Source organism: Silurus meridionalis, chromosome 6 (genome assembly GCF_014805685.1).
Source record: "Silurus meridionalis isolate SWU-2019-XX chromosome 6, ASM1480568v1, whole genome shotgun sequence".
Classification (NCBI taxonomy): domain Eukaryota; kingdom Metazoa; phylum Chordata; class Actinopteri; order Siluriformes; family Siluridae; genus Silurus; species Silurus meridionalis.
Window position 1 is genome coordinate 6,342,823 of NC_060889.1, and position 8,756 is coordinate 6,351,578.

An 8,756-nucleotide genomic window follows, 5' to 3' on the forward strand; every position below is an offset into this window, starting at 1 on the left:
GAAATAGTCTTTGGCAAATATGTGCTAGTGTTACGTTTTCGATGAATTATAGCTTTCCAGCCAATTTTCATTCAGTTTTTGCAGTTTACAACAGTTTATATGAACTTATTATTATGACTATGACAATTAATTTTTTCACAAAAATCTCAATATTTATAAGAAAAAAAGTCATATTTCGATCAGAAAATGTTTTGTTAGGTATAAAATTATCATGAGGAAAATAAAGGCTGTTTGTATAAATTTGCATGGTTTGAAAACCGCTTTCTCTTCGTCCTAGAAGCCTGAGACTTGCGGAATCGCGTTTTCAGTGACTATGAAGCTCATTCTTGACAGCATGAAATAGGTTTTGCCAAATATGTGCTAGTGTTATGTTTTCGATCAATTTTAGCTATCCAGCCCATTTTCATTCAGTTTTGGCAGTTTATATGAACTTATGATTATGAATATGAAAATTAATATTTTCGAAATAACCAATATTTTCATGGAAAAAGTTTTATATCGATCAGAAACTATTTTGTTTTGTCATATATCATCATAAAACATGTATAAATATCATGGGGAAAAACAGGCTGTATGTGCATATACGCGTCTTTCGAAAAAACGCTTTCTCTTCGTCCTAGAAGCCTGAGACTTGCGGAATCGCGTTTTCAGCGACTATGAAGCTCATTCTTGACAGCATGAAATAGGTTTTGCCAAATATGTGCTAGTGTTATGTTTTCGATTAATTATAGCTTTCCAGCCCATTTTCATTCAGTTTTTGCAGTTTATATGAACTTATGATTATGAATATGAAAGTTAATATTTTCAAAATAACCTCAATATTTAGATGAAGAATGTCATATTTCGATCAGAAAATGTTTTGTTATGTCATATATCATCATAAAACGTATAAATATCATGGGGAAATGCAGGCTGTATGTGCATATACGCGTCTTTCGAAAAACGCTTTCTCTTCGTCCTAGAAGCCTGAGAATTGCGGAATCGCGTTTTCAGCGAATATGAAGCTCATTCTTGACAGCACGGAATAGGCTTTGCCAAATTTGTGCTAGTGTTATGTTTTCGATTAATAATAGCTTTCCAGCCCATTTTCATTTAGTGTTTGCAGTTTCCAACAGTTTTATATGAACTTCTGATTATGAATATGAAAATTAATATTTTCGAAATAACCTCAATATCTATATGAAGAATGTCATATTTCGATCAGAAAATGTTTTGTTAGGTATAAAATTATCATGAGGAAAATGAAGGCTGTTTGTTTAAATTTGCATGGTTTGAAAAACCGCTTTCTCTTCGTCCTAGAAGCCTGAGACTTACAGAATCGCGTTTTCAGCGACTATGAAGCTCATTCTTGACAGCATGAAATAGGTTTTGCCAGATATGTGCTAGACTTATGTTTTAGATCAATTATAGCTTTCCAGCCCATTTTCATTCAGTTTTAGCAGTTTATATGAATTTATGATTATGAATATGAAAATTAATATTTTCGAAATAACCTCAATATTTAGATGAAGAATGTCATATTTCGATCAGAAAATGTTTTGTTATGTCATATATCATCATAAAACATGTATAAATATCATGGGGAAATGCAGGCTGTTTGTGCATATACGCGTCTTTCGAAAAACCGCTTTCTCTTCGTCCTAGAAGCCTGAGACTTGCGGAATCGCGTTTTCAGCGAAAATGAAGCTCATTCTTGACAGCACGAACTAGTCTTTGGCAAATATGTGCTAGTGTTACGTTTTCGATGAATTATAGCTTTCCAGCCAATTTTCATTCAGTTTTTGCGGTTTATATGAACTTATGATTATGAATATGAAAATTAATATTTTCGAACTAACCAATATTTCCATGGAAAAAGTTTTATATCGATCAGAAACTATTTTGTTTTGTCATAAACATGTATAAATATCATTGGGAAATGCAGGCTGTTTGTGCATATACGCGTCTTTCGAAAAAACGCTTTCTCTTCGTCCTAGAAGCCTGAGACTTGCGGAATCGCGTTTTCAGCGAATCTGAAGCTCATTTTCGACAGCATGAAATAGGTTTAGCCAAATATGTGCTAGTGTTATGTTTTCGATTAATTATAGCTTTCCAGCCCATTTTCATTTAGTTTTTGCAATTTATATGAACTTATGATTATGAATTTGAAAGTTAATATTTTCGAAATAATCTCAATATTTAGATGAAGAATGTCATATTTCGATCAGAAAATGTTTTGTTATGTCATATATCATCATAAAACATGTATAAATATCATGGGGAAATGCTGGCTGTATGTATGCACATACAGCCAGCCAATATTAAGTCTAGCACATTTGGCAAAACCTTTTTCATGCTGTCAATAATGAGCTTCATAGTATACGCGTCTTTCGAAAAACCGCTTTCTCTTCGTCCTAGAAGCCTGAGACTTGCGGAATCGCGTTTTCAGCGACTATGAAGCTCATTCTTGACAGCATGAAATAGGTTTTGCCAAATATGTGCTAGTGTTATGTTTTCGATTAATTATAGCTTTCCAGCCCATTTTCATTCAGTTTTTGCAGTTTATATGAACTTATGATTATGAATATGAAAGTTAATATTTTCGAAATAACCTCAATATTTAGATGAAGAATGTCATATTTCGATCAGAAAATGTTTTGTTATGTCATATATCATCATAAAACATGTTTAAATATCATGGGGAAATGCAGACTGTTTGTGCATATACTCGTCTTTCGAAAAACCGCTTTCTCTTCGTCCTAGAAGCCTGAGACTTGCGGAATCGTGTTTTCAGCGAATATGAAACTCATTCTTGACAGCACGAACTAGTCTTTGGCAAATATGTGCTAGTGTTACGTTTTCGATGAATTATAGCTTTCCAGCCAATTTTCATTCAGTTTTCCGGTTAACAACAGTTTATATGAACTTATGATTATGACTATGAAAATTAATTTTTCAAAAAGATCTCAATGTTTATAAGAAAAAAGTCATATTTCGATCAGAAAATGTTTTGTTAGGTATAAAATTATCATGAGGAAAATAAAGGCTGTTTGTATAAATTTGCATGGTTTGAAAACCGCTTTCTCTCGTCCTAGAACCCTGAGACTTGCGGAATCGCGTTTTCAGCGAATATGAAACTCATTCTTGACAGCATGAAATAGGTTTTGCCAAATATGTGCTAGTGTTATGTTTTCGATCAATTTTAGCTTTCCAGCCCATTTTCATTCAGTTTTGGCAGTTTATATGAACTTATGATTATGAATATGAAAATTAATATTTTCGAAATAACCAATATTTCCATGGAAAAAGTTTTTTATCGATCAGAAACTATTTTGTTTTGTCATAAACCATCATAAAACATGTATAAATATCATTGGGAAATGCAGGCTGTTTGTGCATATACGGGTCTTTCGAAAACCGCTTTCTCTCGTCCTAGAAGCCTGAGACTTGGAATCGCGTTTTCAGCGACTATGAAGCTCATTCTTGACAGCATGAAATAGGTTTTGCCAAATATGTGCTAGTGTTATGTTTTCGATTAATTATAGCTTTCCAGCCCATTTTCATTCAGTTTTTGCAGTTTATATGAACTTATGATTATGAATATGAAAGTTAATATTTTCGAAATAACCTCAATATTTAGATGAAGAATGTCATATTTCGATCAGAAAATGTTTTGTTATGTCATATATCATCATAAAACATGTTTAAATATCATGGGGAAATGCAGACTGTTTGTGCATATACTCGTCTTTCGAAAAACCGCTTTCTCTTCGTCCTAGAAGCCTGAGACTTGCGGAATCGTGTTTTCAGCGAATATGAAGCTCATTCTTGACAGCACGAACTAGTCTTTGGCAAATATGTGCTAGTGTTACGTTTTCGATGAATTATAGCTTTCCAGCCAATTTTCATTCAGTTTTTCCGGTTAACAACAGTTTATATGAACTTATGATTATGACTATGAAAATTAATTTTTTCAAAAAGATCTCAATATTTATAAGAAAAAAGTCATATTTCGATCAGAAAATGTTTTGTTAGGTATAAAATTATCATGAGGAAAATAAAGGCTGTTTGTATAAATTTGCATGGTTTGAAAACCGCTTTCTCTTCGTCCTAGAACCCTGAGACTTGCGGAATCGCGTTTTCAGTGACTATGAAGCTCATTCTTGACAGCATGAAATAGGTTTTGCCAAATATGTGCTAGTGTTATGTTTTCGATCAATTTTAGCTTTCCAGCCCATTTTCATTCAGTTTTGGCAGTTTATATGAACTTATGATTATGAATATGAAAATTAATATTTTCGAAATAACCAATATTACCATGGAAAAAGTTTTATATCGATCAGAAACTATTTTGTTTTGTCATATATCATCATAAAACATGTGTAAATATCATGGGCAAATGCAGGCTGTTTGTGCATATACGCGTCTTTCGAAAAACCGCTTTCTCTTCGTCCTAGAAGCCTGAGACTTGCGGAATCGCGTTTTCAGCGACTATGAAGCTCATTCTTGACAGCATGAAATAGGCTTTGCCAAATATGTGCTAGTGTTATGTTTTCGATTAATAATAGCTTTCCAGCCCATTTTCATTTAGTTTTTGCAGTTTCCAACAGTTTGATATGAACTTATGATTATGAATATGAAAATTAATATTTTCGAAATAACCTCAATATCTATATGAAGAATGTCATATTTCGATCAGAAAATGTTTTGTTAGGTATAAAATTATCATGAGGAAAATGAAGGCTGTTTGTTTAAATTTGCATGGATTGAAATACCGCTTTCTCTTCATCCTAGAAGCCTGAGAATTGCGGAATCGCGTTTACAGCGAATATGAAGCTCATTCTTGACAGCACGGAATAGGCTTTGCCAAATATGTGCTAGTGTTATGTTTTCGATTAATTTGAGCTGTCCAGCCCATTTTCATTCAGTTTTGGCAGTTTATATGAACTTATGATTATGAATATGAAAATTAATTTTTTCAAAAATATCTCAATGTTTATAAGAAACATGTCATATTTCGATCAGAAAATGTTTTGTTATGTCATATATCATCACAAAACATGTATAAATATCATGGGGAAATGCAGGCTGTTTGTGCATATACGCGTCTTTCGAAAAAACGCTTTCTCTTCGTCCTAGAAGCCTGAGACTTGCGGAATCGCGTTTTCAGCGAATATGAAGCTCATCATAACAACACGAGATATGTGCTATTGTTATGTTTTTGTTATGTTTTTGATTAATTATGGTTTTCCAGCCCATTTTGATTCAGTTTTTGAAGTTTACAACAGTTTGGTTTACAACAGTTTATATGAACTTATATGAATATGAAATTTAATATATTCAAAATAACTATTATATTTATATGCCTTTTTCTTGGCTTTCACCACATTCCTCTTAACTGCTGCTGCATCTCCTTGTGCTCCTGCCTACTTTTCTCATCACTCTGTCAATCCCAATTCTGTTTTGCCAACCTCTTTCTTCTTATGATCTCCTGCACTTCCTCATTCCACCACCATTTCTCTTTCTCTTTCCAGATGTCACACTTTTCTATCTGCCACCCTCATCACTCCTGCAGTAGTTACCTAATCATCCAACACCTTTTCACCACCACCGAGCTCCTGTTTGACCTCGTCCCTGAACCTCACACTCTTCCTCCTTCAGTTTCCACCATTTTATTCTTCATTCAGACCTCACTCTCCTCCTCTTCTTCTTTGCCTCCAAACCATCCTACAGACCAACATCCGATGCTGTCTAGCTACACTGTCCCCCGCCAACACCTTACAGTCTCCAATATTCTTCAGGTTGCATCTCCTGCATAGAACATAGTCCACCTGTGTGCACCTTCCTACACTCTCTTATACGTCACCCTATGCGTCTTCATAAAAGAAGTGTTCACCACTGCCATTTCCATCCTTTTAGCAACATCCACCACCAACTGCCCTTCCATATTCCTCTCCTTAAAACCTTGCCTAGCCATCACATTCTCATCACCTCTGTTCCCTTCACCTACATGCCCATTAAAGTCTGCCCCAATCACCAATCGTTCTTTCCTAGGTACACCATCTACCACTTCATCCAATTTACTCCAGAATCTTTCCTTCTCCTCCATCCTCTCCTCCAGCCAACTTGTAGAGCATAGGCACTGATGACATTTATAATCATCCCTTCATCAGCTTCACATTTATCACCCTATCAATACTCTATTCACCTCCACTTACTGTACTCTTCCTTCAGAATCACCCCTACATTATTTCTCTTTCCATCCACACCATGAAAGAACAGTTTAAATCCACCTCCAATGTTCCTGGCCTTACTCCCCTTCCACTTGGTCACACACAACATATCTGCCTTTCTCCTCTCCATCAAATCAGCTATCTCTCTCCCTTTACCAGTCATAGTACCAACATTTAAAGTACCAACCCGAACCTCCACTCTCCTACACTTCCCCTTTTCCTGCAGTCTCTGTAGACGTCTTCCTTCTCTCCTTCTCCTCCTTCGGCCAACAGTAGCCCAATTTCCACTGGTACCCTGTTGGCTAATGATACCTGTGGTGGTATTGTTAACTCGGGCCTCGACCGATCCGGCATGAAATTCCCATTTGTGATCCGCATATTTGATTTGGCACGTTTTACACTGGATGCTACCCTACCCATTTACCCAGGCTTTTGGGACGGGCACTAAGAGTGTACTGGCTTGTGCCTCCGTAATGGCCCACCAAGTAGAGACCCGTTGGTGTTCACAGCTCCGACCGCGGCACTCGTCCCCATCGGGAGGTGCAGAAACGCAGCGTCGCGATTTGCTCTCCCAGTGAGGGATCCCACGCGCGCTGGCTCCAAGACCACGTGGTGACAGATCTGAGGACTGTCATCTTCAACAGGAAGGCTTTGATGAAGAGATCCTGACACAGAACTCTCTGGGGTGCGTGCCACACCGTTCTATCCGGTGCCTGCCCTGTCCCGGCCCCTCAGAGACCTGGTCCGTTACCCTGCCACCCTCGGTGCTTTAGAGCATGGCCAGCTCCAGCGAGCTCTTTACTTGGTCTCCACTCGGCATCGTGGTGGTCCCGGAGATCTCACCTCCGCTAGAGCTGTCTCAGGGTGCTTGGCTCTGGACATACTGGAGGTCGGTCTCGAGACTGATACCCGAAGCTTACCAATAACGGGTTCTTCCGTTTTCCCGTGCCCTTTCACGAAATGTGTGGATGCGGCTATGGTTCCCCTGAGGTCTCAGGGCATCCGCATCCCCAACTACATTGGGGATGCGGATGCATCCCCAATTGTAGCTCAGTATGAGCAGTTGGCGGTCCAGCATCGAGATGTCGTTCTCGCCCACATGAAGGTGTGGGGTTTCGGCTGAATGCCGGGACGAGTGTGCTTTCTGATTTACAGAGAACCACCTATCTCGGTGTCACATGGGATTCACTACTTTGTGTGCGCAGCTTCCCCTGCCCCTACACCAATACCGGGTGTAGCAAACCCCCAGCCAGACAATGGTGAAGCGTACTGATGTTTCAAAAAGCCTTTATTTTGTGTTCAGCCTTTTCTCTGGAAACACAAAATCTACCTTTCCTTGATGAAAACCTTTTCTTAGTGAAACACGGTAAGAGCTTGTTCCCGTTCCAGCTAGGTGCTTAAATATCCCTTACTTTCCTTAAGAACCTTGTACGATTTCAGAGCATTTTAGCGACATGACTTTCCTTTACCATGTGTGCGTCACACTAACTAGTGGGGGCAGAGTTAAAGGATTATACCATATGGGGGCGGTGTTAAAGGACTATACCGTATGGGGGCGGAGTTAAAGGACTATACCATATGGGGCAGAAGAGACCAAACAAAATGGAGCTCAAAAGGATTATCTTATTTACTCTTTTCTTAGAGTTAGTTACACTCCCACCAATCATGAGTGAATAATGGGACGTACACAGACTACATTAAGCACGAATGATTTAACTGAAAATGTATCTTTCCGAACCCGTATAAGGTCACACACAACATATCTGCCTTTCTCCTCTCCATCAAATCAGCTATCTCTCTCCCTTTACCAGTCATAGTACCAACATTTAAAGTACCAACCCGAACCTCCACTCTCCTACACTTCCCCTTTTCCTGCAGTCTCTGTAGACGTCTTCCTTCTCTCCTTCTCCTCCTTCGGCCAACAGTAGCCCAATTTCCACTGGTACCCTGTTGGCTAATGATACCTGTGGTGGTATTGTTAACTCGGGCCTCGACCGATCCGGCATGAAATTCCCATTTGTGATCCGCATATTTGATTTGGCACGTTTTACACTGGATGCTACCCTACCCATTTACCCAGGCTTTTGGGACGGGCACTAAGAGTGTACTAGCTTGTGCCTCCGTAATGGCCCACCAAGTAGAGACCCCGTTGGTGTTCACAGCTCCGACCGCGGCACTCGTCCCCATCGGGAGGTGCAGAAACGCAGCGTCGCGATTTGCTCTCCCCAGTGAGGGATCCTACGCGGCGCTGGCTCCAAGACCACGTAGGTGACAGATCTGAGGACTGCCATCTTCAACAGGAAGGCTTTGATGAAGAGATCCTGACACAGAACTCTCTGGGGTGCGTGCCACACCGTTCTATCCGGTGCCTGCCCTGTCCCGGCCCCCTCAGAGACCTGGTCCGTTACCCTGCCACCCTCGGTGCTTTAGAGCATGGCCAGCTCCAGCGAGCTCTTTACTTGGTCTCCACTCGGCATCGTGGTGGTCCCGGAGATCTCACCTCCGCTAGAGCTGTCTCAGGGTGCTTGGCTCTGGACATACTGG